A 15,489-nucleotide genomic window follows, 5' to 3' on the forward strand; every position below is an offset into this window, starting at 1 on the left:
GTTAGCCTTTGAAACTATTTTTGCTATGCAATTACAAGAGTAAATTAAAGCTGCTTCAATCTATCTCTAGTCTAGTTTTAGGTGTTGAACAACTGTCTCAAATATTTGATCAGTCTCTTGTTTCAATATATCCACAGGAAAATTCAAAACTCCTATATTTTAGGCTTCCTGGAAAAATACCGTCAAAAGTTGTGTCCTTCAAAATGTTTCAAGAAAAACCAAAAAATATATTCAGAAGCTGGCTCCAAAGAAGAAAATCCGTTACACTAGATCAAATCCATATCCAAATCCCCCACCTATCTTTGAAAATCCTAATTTGATCCCTAAGAACCTTAGAAGCCAAGAAAGTCAAGAAAATTCTGCTGATTTACACCTTGACACACCTCAGTAGAACCCTATCCAAACTGAGCTTAATGCTGGAAAATCACAAGTCCTTTCTGCCATTACTGTAGCTTCTCCTAGTACACCGTTAGCTCTTCAAACCATCTTTTCCACTCTCCCATCCACTGCACATATCTCAACTGTTATCCCTGTTCTCCTAGCTGTTACACTTATCTCTGTAAATATGGCAAACCGATATGCTCCCCTGCAATTACCTACAAATCCAGGGGCTATGCCTCGAGATTATCAAAGCAAAATCACCTATTTTGATGGTGCTGGCACTTACACAACACAACAACATACCAAGAAGATGACAGATTATTTTGAGAACTATGAAATTGATGATGATGATGTCAGAATGAAAATTTTTGTCCAAAGGTTAACCGGTGATGTTAGTACCTGGTTTAGGGTGCTCCCTACAAACACAATTGCTGATCCAGAAGCCCTTGATCAGACTTTCTTGAACATATGGGAAAAGAAGAAAGACCCTTTACACATCCTATCAGAATATGAAAGCTTGAAAAGAGGCACACAAGAAACTGTTCAAGATTACTGTGCCAGATTTAATAATGTGTATAATGCTATCCCTCAGAATCTTAGACCACCACCAGACTTGGCCTTGATCAAATTCCCTGATGGATTTGATTCTGACATGGCTTACTAGCTTAGGGAAATAGCTCCTCCAAGCTTAGAAGACATGCAGAGTATAGCTGTCAGTGTAGAGGCCAATCTGATTTCTAAACGAGCTCGAGCTAGAGCTGAAAGGAGGACACCATTCAGAGAAGAACCTTCTTCATTTGAACAAAAATTAGATGCATTTATTAAAGGAATGGATAGACTAGGTGATAGAGTAGAAACAATTGAGAGGAAATCCTCTTGGGATGGTCAACCAAGTAATACCGAAAGATATCCAAACTTCAGGAAAAATCAGAATCCCAATACTGGAAAGGTCGGCCCTGACCAAAACATCAGGCCTCCATTCCACGAGAACTATGCTGAAGCTTCAACTTTTAGTGAGACAATAGAGGACTCTCAAATTAACTTAATGAGTCTAAATAGTGAACAAAAAATCTTTTTGACCCAGGATGACCAAGAAGCTCATACTTTTAATCAATTCCAAACCCAATCTGGGGAATCATTCGATTTTAGGGAGGGATATGATGCTGCTATCTACAAGGTCCACAAACAATATAAGATGAGAAGTAGAACAATAGATGTCCCTGAACCCAACAAGCAGAAAGATGCCAAGTAGCCTAAAAAAGCAAAGGTTGATACCCCCCCTATACAACTCCTTGCTAGAACAAACCTCAACCCAAAAGAACCAATAGTTGAGGACATATCAGACAGTCAACTATCAAACAATAAGCCTTCCACTTCCTTTCCTCCCAAAGAAAATGCAAAGGAACCTCCTGAAACTGATTTTGAAGCAGATTTAGCCCATAACAACACTCCCGCAAAGGAAAATAACACATAAAATGTAGCAGAAAAAGAAAATCTTGCTGCCCGAAATGAAAAAGTCCAAATAGAAAAACCTTTCAACCTTGAAACTGAAATAGGCAAGTTAAAGATAGCCATTCCATTGTCTGAATTGGCTAAGCATGATGTATATAGAGAACAAATCAACAGGTCACTACAAATTTCAGAACACAGAGATGCAGTTAATGTCTTAGATGACCAGCCATAATTAATTTTTGGCCCTGAAGTAAATGGAAAATCAATAGAGGGAGGAGTTCCTCCCTTTTATGTAAGTCTGAATATTCATGACAAAGTACTTCACAATGCAATGTTTGATTCTGGAGCTTCCCATAATTTAATGCCCAAATCTGTGATGGAAAAGTTGGACCTAGATATCACCAGGCCATACAAAGACTTGTTCTCCTTTGACTTAAGCCAGGTCAAATGTCTAGGCCTAATCAAAGATTTATGTGTATCACTAGTTCAATACCCTACCAAGACAATTTTAATGGATGTAGTAGTAGCTGATATCCCACCAAAATATGGAATGCTTTTGTCTAGATCTTGGGGTGCAAAGCTCCAGGGATCTTTATAGATGGACATGCCCTATGCTACCATTTTAGTATTTGGTCAGCCAAAGAGATTGTACTGGGAAACTTTGATGAAATATGTGGTTAGCAGCCAAGAGAAACCCCAAAATTTTCCCATCTATTCTTTGCATTCTGATATGGACTCTTTCATCCTATACAATGCTGAAATTTGCCCTAACTGATGTCAAGGTTTTAGCATCAGCACAAGGAAAAAGCATAAATGAAGAATCTAGTGCTCAAATTCTAGAAATTGCTGAAATAATTGATACAACAGACACACAAGGGAAACCACATGAAACTGAAAATCCAAATCTGCCTAGCAAGCAAATTTCTAATACCCCTGATACTAGAGTTAATCAAGAAATCCTATGGTATTTAGAGTTTGATGGATCAGTCAATAAACTGGGAGCAGGGGCAGGGATTTGGATACATAACATGGGAAATGATCATGCTGAAGGACATGCATACAGGCTGAATTTTAGATGCACAAATAACATGGCTGAATATGAAGCCCTTCTGCTAGGACTCAAATTGGTCAAAAGTCTAGGGGCAGTTAGGATATCAATTTTGGGAGACTCTGATTTAGTTATTCAACAAATGAAAGGGAAATTCCTCACAAATGATCTCAGGTTACGATCTTATAGAGGAGCAGCAATTGAAATACTCAATACCTTTCTAGAATCACAGCTTGCCAAAATTCCAAGGAATCACAATTTGCATGCTCACAGTTTGGCAACATTTTCCAGCACTTTTAAACTGCCATTTTAGCCTAATCATCACTTTACAGCTGAAATTAAACACAAGCCAACTGTACCTGACAATGTAAAAAATTGGCAAGTGTCTGATAGTGACACTTAGATTAATAATTTTCTCACTTTAAAAGAAGAATTCTCTAGCACAAATATAGACAAAAGCACTGTTGGTGAAGTTGATAAAATAGACAAATTTGAAACTCACATTTCAGCTGAAACAACAACTCAAATACTACATCCAACAAACTTTACCAATAAAGAGTTACAAGAGCTAAAAGAAATGGACTTTGATGAAACTGTTGAAGAAGAGTTTGAAGTTATTGATTTAAAAGACAATTTTTTACCCACAGGATTAACTCCTCTGGAAGATATTTTTGACTCTAATGACATCCCAAGAAAACCCAAAATGTAGCCTTTCAACGCAGAACATAGGGTCTTAGCAAAATCCCAAAATGATAAAATTGTCCAAAACTTTTCCTCCCGAACAAAAGCTGAAATATATTGAACTATTCAAAGAATTTCAGGATGTTTTTGCATGGAGTTATGAAGATCTGAAATCCTATGACACTTCTGTGATTCAACATACCATAGCCCTCAAAGAAAATCAAAAACCTTTCAAACAAAAACTTAGAAGGGTCAATCCTGTACTCGTTCCCCTAATTGAAAAAGAAGTCAAGAGAATGTATGAAGTTGAGATAATTGCACCCATTAGATTTTCAGAATGGGTATCCAATTTAGTACCCACAAGGAAAAAACAGGAGAAATCAGGCTGTGTGTTGATTTGAGGAATTTCAATAAAGTCTCTTTAAAAGACCATTATCCCTTACCCAAGATGGACCACATTTTACAAAGGGTAGTAGGTGCCTCTAGAATTTTACTGCTAGATGGGTTTTCAGGCTTCAACCAAATTCTAGTTCACCCGGATGACCAAGATAAGACTGCTTTTACAACACCTTGGGGAACTTTCAAGTATGTAAAAATGCCATTCAGACTCAAGAATGTAGGGGCAACTTTCCAATGGGCCATGGACATAGCTTTTGCTAAAGAAATTCATGATTTCTTGGTCATATACCTAGATGATCTCACTGCCTTTTCCAAATCAGATCAGGAACACCTAGATCATTTAAGACGTGTTTTTAATTTGAAGAAAATATGGTATATCACTAAATCCAAAGAAATCATTATTTGGCCTAGAAGAGGGCAAACTGTTCGGTCACATAATCTCAAGAGATGGCATCAGAATATATCTAGACAGAATACAAGCCATTCTGCAAGTTCCTCATCCTAGAAATATCAAAGAACTTCAAGATTTCCTAGGGAAAATTAATTTCTTAAGGAGATTCATACCCAACTTGGCTGAATTAATAAGATTGCTGAATAATATGCTGAAAAAGGATTCCAAGGTAAAGTGGACAATAGAAGCTAAGCAAGCATTTGAAGAAATCAAGACGGCTTTAACTAAAACACCAGTCCTTACAAGCCCGAAATTTGACAGAGACTTTATAATCTTTTCTTTTGCATCAGAACATACTATTGTTGCTGTTTTGCTAGAGAAAGATGACCAAGGGTGTGACAAACACATAGCTTTTTTCAGCAAAGAGCTTAGAGATGCACCACTAAAATATCAAATCATGGAAAAACATGCTTATGCACTTGTAAAAGCTATTAAGGACTTCAAACTTTATATCTTATACTCTCATATAATAGCTTATGTGCCAAATACTGTTGTCTAGGATATTCTAACTCAAGAAGGAATTGAAGGCAAATGGGGCAAGTGGATAGCTAACATTTTGGAATATGACATTGAAATTAAACCAACAAAGATGATAAAAGGACAAGGATTAGCTAAACTTATGACTGAAACCAACTTTCAAGCCCTTGACATCAATGAACTGGATAACGAATAGGAGATGGCAACTCCACAGATCAATCAAGCCTTTTTACAATCACCTTGGTATGCTGATATAATTTATGTATTTTTAAACCTGTAGGCTCCTCCAGGATTATCTAGAACTAAAAAGAGATTTTTGAAAATGAAAGCTTCAAAATTCTGTATTGTAGATAATATTTTATTTTGGAAATCATGAAGGCATTTTGTTGAATTGATTAATAAAGGATGAAACTGACAAGGTCGTCAAAGAATTTCATGCAGGGGACTGTGGTGGAAATTTGTATTGGAAGTCAACTGCTGATAAAATCCTAAGGGCTAGATTTTATTGGCCCACCCTGTTTGCTGATGTCAAAAAGATTGTTACTTCTTGCCATAAATGTTAGATCTTTGAAGGCAAGAGAAAGCTTCTACCTCTACCCCTCGAACCAATTTCCACTGAAGGACCATTTCAACAATGGGGGTTAGATTTCATTGGGGAAATTCACCCTCCCTCTTCTGGCCAGCATAAATGGATTTTGACTACCACAGACTACTTCACCAAGTGGATAGAAGCCAACCCTTGTAGACAAGCTAATGATTCAGTCATCCTGCAATTTTTAGAGACCAATATCCTGTCTAGATTTCGCTGTCCGGAAAAGATTATAAGTGACAATGCTGCTGCTTTTAAATCCAAAAGAATGATCAATTTTTGTCATAAATACCACATTACCCTAGGCCACTCCACAGCCTATTACCCTCAAGGTAATGGTCTAGTTGAATCATCCAATAAAAGCCTGATCAATATCATTAAGAAAGCATTGGAGGAAAACAAGAAAAACTGGCATAAAAAGCTTATCAATGCACTTTGGGCAGACAGATTGACTACAAAGAGATCTATTGGAACAATCCCCTATGAATTGGTTTATGGCATGGAGGCTGTATTCCCTTCATCTTTTGGAGTCGCTGTGATAAAATTGCTGCAAGAAGTGCAGGCAAAACCCAATGACATTCAAAGAAGAATCAATCAAACTATTTATTTATAGCAGACTAGAGAAGAGGTGTATCAAAGATCTCAAGTTCTACAAGAAAAACTCAAGAAGATATTTGATAAGAGGACTAAAGCAAAATATTTCTTCATAGGAGACAAAGTACTGAAGTGGGATTCCAGAAGGGAAGATAAAGGAAAACATGGGAAGTTTGACTTCCTATGGAAGGGACCTTTTGCTATTCAGGCTTCACAAGAAAACAACACCTACTTTTTGAAGAGCTTGGATGGTACAGAAGCAGAAGATGAGCCAGTCAATGGTCAGATGCTGAAGAATTATTTTGATCTAGTTCGTTGAGATGACAAGACTCTAACTTGTACATAAAAATGCTTACTTTTTGCAGTTTATTACAACAATAAGATAGGAAGGGATATGTAGCAAATTTTGAGAAAAAGTCAAGGAACTGTGCCACCTTTTTATGTTACCTTTTGCTTCAAACAAAAGCTGAAGAAGAAGATTTGGGAGCTGTAAATATGAGAAAAAACATTCAGACAAAATATTCAAAACAGAGCTGCAACTGTTTGAATGAGCTCATAAGAAATGTATATATGTTGCAGAGGTACAGTTCTGTTACTTACAACAAAGGAAATTTCAGAATGCAACAAGAGTTGCACATAAGGCCATCTGACCTGCTGTTCTTGGCTTTTCACCAGGAAAAGCCATCCCCAAGTGGAGCCAGTGTTATGCTCCTATACCAATAGGTGTCATATTTCATGATTGACTGGTAAAATGCCAAATATGTTCATCCTTTCCATGCTGCAAAGGTTCCATATTTTGAAAAAATAAAAAAATAAAAAAATGAAAAGAGGGTATGCCCTAAAAGAAAGATCAAAGGGCAAAAAGAATGGATTGGTCAAAAAAGTAAGAAAATGAACCCCAAATGAAGAAGACCAGGAAAGTGTGCTAGTCCAAAATGCCACTACTATTCTGTTTTTGCAAAGATTCTCATTGTGTGCAATCAGTTGAATCTTGCCACAATTGATGGATGGTCAAACAACTTAATGTTGGCCAGTTCATGTTGAAATTTATTGTTTTAGAGATAGAGAACAAAATCTATCCAAACAGTTCAAGCTTGGCAGATAAGTAGTTAGGCAGAGAAGAAAAGGAGCTCAACAATTAAATCTGAGCCCCTCGAAGAAATAAGGGCAGACTTAGATAGGATGGTAGTTAAACAAAAGCTGAAAAAGGGTTTGCTAGTTCAAATGCACCCAAGGAAAAAGGAAGAAAAAATGTTAGATATAATAGGCTGGGTAGGCAGTTTTGATGTTGCAGAAGCAGGCTTATGAGTAATTTTGTCTTTCAAAGATAATTCATCTTATTACTATCATAAGTGCCATGGAAACTATGTGGTCATAGATCAAGTGAAGCATGTCTAACTTCCCTCCATACTTCTCCCAAAATAATTCACTAACCTCCCCACAAGGATGTTGGGATCTGCTCAATACTCCTAGTTTACTTCATTTCATGAAAAAGACTAAGTGAAAATTTGTTTTTACTTAAGATAAAAGAAGCCACATTTCTTGTGTAAAATCCTTCTTTTCCCTTTTCTGCCTAAATCTTAAACATTGCTACTTAGTGCTTTCCATTCATAAACCCATATTAACTCCTAACATTACTATTTAATTCCCTATTGTTATATTTCCCCTTTCCCGTATGTTATTTGTACATAAAAACTGTTGACAAGTGTGCAACAAGAAATGCTTGTTGAGAATGCAACAAGATGATGGAGCTTAGTGAAAAGAGTCGCCTTCACTAAGTGGGCCCGCAGGCAAAGTATGGCGCAAGTTCTATTTTTGATCCTAGCAGCGATGATCACAGTGTGGATGATCACAGTGTGGGTGACCACAGTGTGAGTGATCACAGTATGAGTGATCACAGTGTGGTTGACCACAGTGTGGGTGACCACAGTGTGGGTGATCACAGTGTGAGTGATCAAAGTCTATTTTTAGACTGGCTGTCAAAAATAGAAAAGTCAAATATTATTGTCTCATAATAATATTTGGACTATAAACTTGATCTTATTCTCTTGGAGCACTTCAGGAAGAGCTACGGATGTGGTACATGCAGATACCAGAGGGAAATACATGGTTACCTATGGGATGACTAATATTTGCATGCAGGACTTCAGTTAGAACTCAAGTGAGTTGAGTTTAGTGGACTGAAGGTGCAGTTAATGGAGTTGTGTTCAGTTTAGCTTTGTTAAACTAGTTGTATTTAGTCTAACTGGCAAATAGACTAGAGATGAGTTGGGTGAATTAGTTATTAATTAATTCACAAGTTATTAACTCATAATGCAACCATAGAATACATCATTTAACTCAGTTGCATGTCAGTGCATGTTCAGTTCAGCAGGGACAGGTGTTAGAGGATCAGATTGCTATGAGTTGTGACTATAGCTGTGCATGATGATTTGCACAATCAAAGGGATTGAGTATGCCAATGAATTGGCCAAAATCAAGAATTGTAGCCTGTGCTCACGTCCAACAGAGTGTGAGTGATTATTTGTAGGTCAAATACGAGTTTGGTAAGCCATTCGTATCAATTCTTGAGCAGGTATTGAACTGTGGAGGCAGGCAAGCAGTGGGGGAGATTTGGAGATCAGATCTGAGCTGGATTGTGTGTAACAGGTGGAGCTGGTACTGGATTGCTTGTGATAAGCATTGTACTTTGTAATGTTACATGATTCAATCAATATAATATATAGATAGTGTGGGGTTTTTAGCGAGATGCCTTCCCCGGGATACATACTGTGTTAATGAGTTTGATTGATGCTTCTATGTGTGCCTGTGAATGTTTCTGCTTCTGTAAATTGATGATCAACATAGATGAGATTATGTATTATACATGTTCCGCTTATAATTGTATGATCAGGATAATCTCTGTGAATATGTGTTAAATTATTCAAAATTTCTACAAAAACCCCAAAATGTTTAATATTCCCCGCCTCGGTTGTAATATCAACCATATCATTATATTTTTATGGGGATTAATGGTTCATCCGGGGCCATTAACAACCCTCCGCATACAAAGCATCGAGATTTTTTTAATCTTTGGTTAAGCAAATAACTAAACCCGCAAACATAACCAGGGAAAATTTTAAGAACCCCCCCTAAATTTATAAATATAATAAATGGGCGAATCTCCATGGTATATAGGAAAATGAAAGGCGATTTTATCAATAATATAATATGTATATATAATTTTTTTGCGAATCTCTCACCACGCATGGCGAATATTTTACTCCATTATAAAATCTTGTAAGATCTTGGCGAGTCTTTCACTAAATAATAAAACTTTGTAAAGTCCTAGTGAATCTTAGCATAGGCTACATGCTGGTTTAATTCCCCCATTTAAATAGCCTACATTCCAGGTGAATACCATGGGTCAATACCATGTGCCATTTTGGTGAATACCATGGGTCAATACCATGTGCCATTTTGGTGAATACCATGGGTCAATACCATGTGCCATTTTTATTTTTATTAATTCTAATATTAGGGTTAATAATGGTTTTTTGCATGGTATTAATAACAATCTAGTCCATGGTATTTGTCCCATAGTATTTTGGCCATAGGTTTCACCTCAATATAACCCATTTTTTGAGTGTTCGTAAATATAAGGTGACTTATGGAGTAAATATAAAAAAATGTTTTATTTGTTTACCTTAAGAAATTTACTGCATAACATAAATAAATATTGAGAGGAATAAATATAAAATTAACCAGCAATAACCATAAACACATAAATACACATGTTTATCCAGGAAAACCCCAAATCCGGGGTAAAATCCAACCTAATAAGATTTCATTAGCATTGGCCAAAACGAACCTACACCACTCACCTCCAGGTCTTGCATTATAATGAAGTCCTTCCAGCCTTTTATAAGCTCCATTACATATAATATCATAGGCAAAATACCATGGGTGCACAATACCATGTGCCCGAAAACCATCACTGTTTAACCTGTTCAACTTTGACTCTATCCTGAGTCACGTTTACCTAACAATATTCCCCCCTTAAACTTGACTTGGGGTTCCTTGACTAACTCCATGGGTGCACAATACCATGTGCCCCAAAACCATCACTGTTTAACCTGATCAACTTTGACTCTATCCTGAGTCAAGTTTACCTAACAATATTCCCCTCTTAAACTTGACTTGGGGTTCCTTGACTAACCCTAGCCAAACCTGCTAAGTGAGACAATCCCGCTCACTCTAGCTCTTACCCCCCTCAGAGTTTTTACCTGGGGTATTGTTAACCGACATCCCCTCTATCACCTAGGTTTAACCCAGACTTTATCGGTGATCACCGAGGGGTACACAAGCCTTATCAGGTCTTACAGTAGTATGCCCATTTACATGCAATAATTTTGACTTCATTAATTTTTTTTTTTTTTTATTGATGCTGCGATCCATCCTCTTTCAATTTGATTTGCTCAAAAAATTCTATCAAACCACTCCAACTGGGAGAACCTCATAGATTCCAGCACTGGTGGCGCCTCACGTAGCATAAAACGAACAATTTTCGAAGTTGCGTGAACAATTTTCTTCTGATGACCTGCATGCAGCCCACGCCTACTCCATCTTTCAACACAGCATAGAACACATAGGGAATATCCCTTATCGATTCTCTACGAAAAAGCTCCCAACAAAATCAGCCTTGAATTTTAATATTACCAAAGGTATTTCTCAACCTTCCTTAAATAGCTGCATGAATCCCGAACAATTCGTCAGCATGTTCCAAACCAGTAAATATCGCAAATTCTCCTCGAGGTTCTTCCGCGTACGATTGTTCCACCATTATTTTCTAGACCTAGATCTGTAAAATGGCTGCATTGATCTCATCAGCCACTATAAACCCCTGGCATCAAAGAATCTCTTTGAAGCCAATATCTGGGTCCGATAGCAGTTGTTAAGAAATTTACTGCATGACATAAATAATTACTGAGAGGAATAAATATAAGAAAAAAACAACAACAACCATAAACACATAAACACGCATGTTTATTCGGAAAAACCCCAAATCCAGGGAAAAACCCAACCTAATAAGATCTCATTAGCAGTGGCCAAAACCCTGGCCAATCTGACCAAGTGAGCCTTCACCACTCACCTCCAGGCCTTTCCTTACAATGAAGTCCTTCCAACTTTTTATAAGCTCCATTACATATAATACCACGGGCAGAATACCATGGGTGCACAATACCATGTGCCCCAAAACCATCACTATTTAACCTGGTCAACTTTGACTCTATCTCAAGTCAAGTTTACCTAACAATTTATATTTTATTAATTTACCATACCTCTTTTACAAATATGGTATTTGGCCCATAGGATTCACTTAAATAAAACCTCTTTCTTGAGCCTTCATAAATAGAACGAGGGTTATGGACTAAATATAAAAAGAGGTTTTATTTATTTACGATACGTCTAGTTTATTTATATTTTTATTTATTTACCATACCTTTTGAGTAAGTATAAAAAGACGTTTTATTTATTTACCATACCTCCACTTTACTTATATTTTTATTTGTTTACACCCTTACATGTATATAAGGTGACTTATGGAGTAAATATAAAAAATGTTTTATTTATTTACCATACCTCTCATTTATTTATATTTTTATTAATTTACCATACCTCCTTTATAAATATGGTATTTGGCCCATAGGATTCACTTAAATAAAACCTATTCTTGAAAATGGGCGAATGGAAGGTTGTAAGTCCTAATTTCAAGGGCTAAATTTACCTTTTTTACCCTCTCCCTTAAAATAAGGTGGGCTATTTGAGGTGATTTGTAAAAATGTACTATGATACAAAATATTCGCCCACTAAAAATTTAAAACCCCTTAATTTCGCCAAAGGGCGAACATTCGCCCCTAAAATTATCCTTGAACATAACCAATGAATCAACCTGAAATCATTGAAAAAACATTAAAATAATGGATGGACCCCGCGCCGTAGCTCTCCGCCATATCCCGTTGAGCGCTGACCGTCGGATCTGGTCCTGTTGATCGGATGGCCCACAGCAATATCACAAGGCCCTTGCCTCCTGAAGTTTACCGCTCGGGGAATGGTGGTATTGCCACCCGAATGTTGGATAGGTGGTGCCCTCCCGGTGTGCTCGCCGCCCTCCCCTCTGATACCACCTTGGGCCAAAAGCGGTGCGTGCCAATATCGCTTACCACCCCCCGCTAATGTCATGACACATCATTTGCTTACGTCAGTGCCATGTCACCCCGCTACATGACAAAATACTCCGTCATGCTGACGTCATCCGACCCAAACTTGCCAAAAGCCCGCCAAAGTCAATTTTTTGTTAAAAAAGACTTGAAAACATCATTTTCACCTGTTTTCTCTGCGCGACTATTGCATGCGGTTTACGTCCAAACCAGCGCTCGACCATACAGTCTGCCACCCAGCCAAATCAAGTCCACAGTCCGGTCTTCCAGCTCATCCCGCGACCTGCAATCCGCACAGTGCGCTGTTAAAAACAGGTATTTACCTTAATTTTGTTTCCAAACCCTATGAAATTCATCTTTCTCTGCTTGTTGTCCAAAGGACCCAAATTCGAGGTCAATTCATCATATTTCCCTCAAATAAGCACACCAGGGCCACTGTTCTTTACCCATTTTTACCAAAAACCCTGCAAATTTCGTTTTCCTCTGCAAATTTCACCCAATGAGCTAAATTCAAATCGACTCTGGTCTGCAATTCTCGAAGAAAAGCCCCAGAACTGTTGTTTTTCCTACATTTTCCTGCAAAAGCCCCACCCCCAGTTCAAAAGCACAAAAAACCGAAAATGGAGGCTCCGATGGCCCTGAACATTGCTCCCCTTAATGCACCTTACAAAGAGTTAGAGTGGTTGCCGTTGGCTGATAGGGATTTTCAAATACAAGACTTAACTGGTTACAAAAACCACCTCCAAGCATTCTGTGAAATTAATAACAGTCGCCTGAGTAAAACTGATCTCTATGGGATATGGGAATCCAATCTGTCCAGATACTACCTCCCCTCAGTCAATGTTTTTCCTGATATAATCTATTTATGCTGTGCCAATTATGAACCTGTCAAAAGAGCAGTTATGACTCCATCTGAAACTATCCTCTTTTATATAACTCCTGAATCCATAAATGAAATGCTACACTTGAAACCTACTATGCCTCTGGCTCGTCTTCCTATGGGATTCTTGCTTGAGCAGGGCCCTAAAATGCCAAACTTAGAGATAACCCGTATTGCTCAAACATTTATGAGACCAGATTGCCAGCCCAAAGACCCACCTCCCTTTCACCATGTCTCGTTCAATGAAGCTGGAAGATTCATTATTGATATGATATCCTATGTCCTGGGATTCAAGACAAGTGAATATGTTGATGAGACCACCCTGGTTTTGTTGTCCATGTTTACTCCAGGACAACCCCCCATAGAAAATTTTAGGGGCGAATGTTCGCCCTTTGGCGAAATTAAGGGGTTTTAAATTTTTAGTGGGTGAATATTTCTATCATAGTACGTTTTTACAAATCACCTCAAGTAGCCCACCTTATTTTAAGGGAGAGGGTAGAAAAGGTAAATTTAGCCCTTGAAAGTAGGAGTTACAACCTTCTATTCGCCGATTTTCAAGAATAGGTTTTATTTAAGTGAATCCATTCGCCCATTTTCAAGAATAGGTTTTATTTAAGTGAATCGTATGGGCCAAAGGCCCAAATACCATATTTATAAAAGAGGCATGGTAAATTAATAAAAATATAAATAAATGAGAGGTATGGTAAATAAATAAAACATTTTTTATATTTACTCCATAAGTCACCTTATATACATGCAAGGTTGTAAACAAATAAAAATATAAGTAAAGTGGAGGTATGGTAAATAAATAAAATGTCTTTTTATACTTACTCAAAAGGTATGGTAAATAAATAAAAATATAAATAAACTAGACGCATGGTAAATAAGTAAAACCTCTTTTTATATTTAGTCCATAACCCTCGTTCTATTTATGAAGGCTCAAGAAAGAGGTTTTATTTAAGTGAATCCTATGGGCCAAATACCGTATTTGTAAAAGAGGTATGGTAAATTAATAAAAATATAAATAAATGAGAGGTATGGTAAACAAATAAAACATTTTTTTATATTTAATCCATAAGTCACTTATTTACGAACACTAAAAAAATGCATTATATTTAGGTGAAACCTATGGGCAAAATACTATGGGACAAATACCATGGACTAGATTGTTATTAATACCATGCAAAAAACATTATTAACCCTAATATTAGTATTAATACAAATAAAAATGGCACATGGTATTGACCCATGGTATTCACCAAAATGGCACATGGTATTGACCCATGGTATTCACCTGGAATGTAGCCTATTTAAATGGGGGAATTAAACTAGCATAGATCCATCTATACTATGGATCTACTAACCCCCGAGAGGTATCAAATATCATGATATGGAAACTAGCATAGAGTGAAAAATATTTGATCTGATCAAGATTAAAAATGGATGTTGTAATTTAATGTATGTTAAGCATTTTAGCTTGGTTAAAATAAAAAATAAAATAAAAATCAACTATTAATTTTATTAATTTTTATAAATTACTAATAGTAATTTTTAAGCTCCAGGTTTATGATAACCCATGGTATTGACCCATGGTAATACCATGGTATTCATGTGAGCATAGACTATTTAAAGGGGAAATTCTATCATCTTAGATCCATCTTAATCCTGGGTAGATTTCATCCCCCTAAGAGTGGTAGATGTGGATTTAAGATGGATATAGGTTGGTTTTTATGATAATGAAGATATTAAATAGACTTAGGAAATTATATTGTAAAAACATTTTAAGGTGAATGGTTAAAGCATAGACATTGGCCAAGAATATTTGTATACTTCTGTTTTAAACTGAAACAAATCCAGGGCTAAAGGAATGGATTGATTGCACTAGTCATCCTTCTATAACTTTCCAACATATGCTGGAATAAACAGATTGTAATTTGGGTAATTTTTCTAATTACAAATAGGAACATACTTGTGTATTGGCAGGGTGGTTACGAGGTCCCTAGAAGTGATGAATTTGAATTTTTCTTGGTTTTATATATAGTATTAGGTTTTTTCTCATGCTTTCTGTGAATGGAACGGGTGAATTTTATCCTACACCCACTAGGTTATCGATATGTAATTTCGGTAATTTTGATTTCAAAAGATATTTTAAAGAAATGCAATGATTTCATTTGTGTATTCAATAAACACAAGATTTTATAATTGAGTAAAATATTCGCCATGCCAATTATATATACATATAATAGTATTGATAAAATCGCCTTCCATTTTTCCTATATACCGTGGAGATTCACCCATTTATTATACATGTAAATTTAAGGGTGGTTTTTAAAATTT

The sequence above is a fragment of the Pinus tabuliformis genome, chromosome Q (assembly GCF_031772625.1).
Source record: "Pinus tabuliformis cultivar Carrire ecotype Pingquan chromosome Q, CPIR1, whole genome shotgun sequence".
Classification (NCBI taxonomy): domain Eukaryota; kingdom Viridiplantae; phylum Streptophyta; class Pinopsida; order Pinales; family Pinaceae; genus Pinus; species Pinus tabuliformis.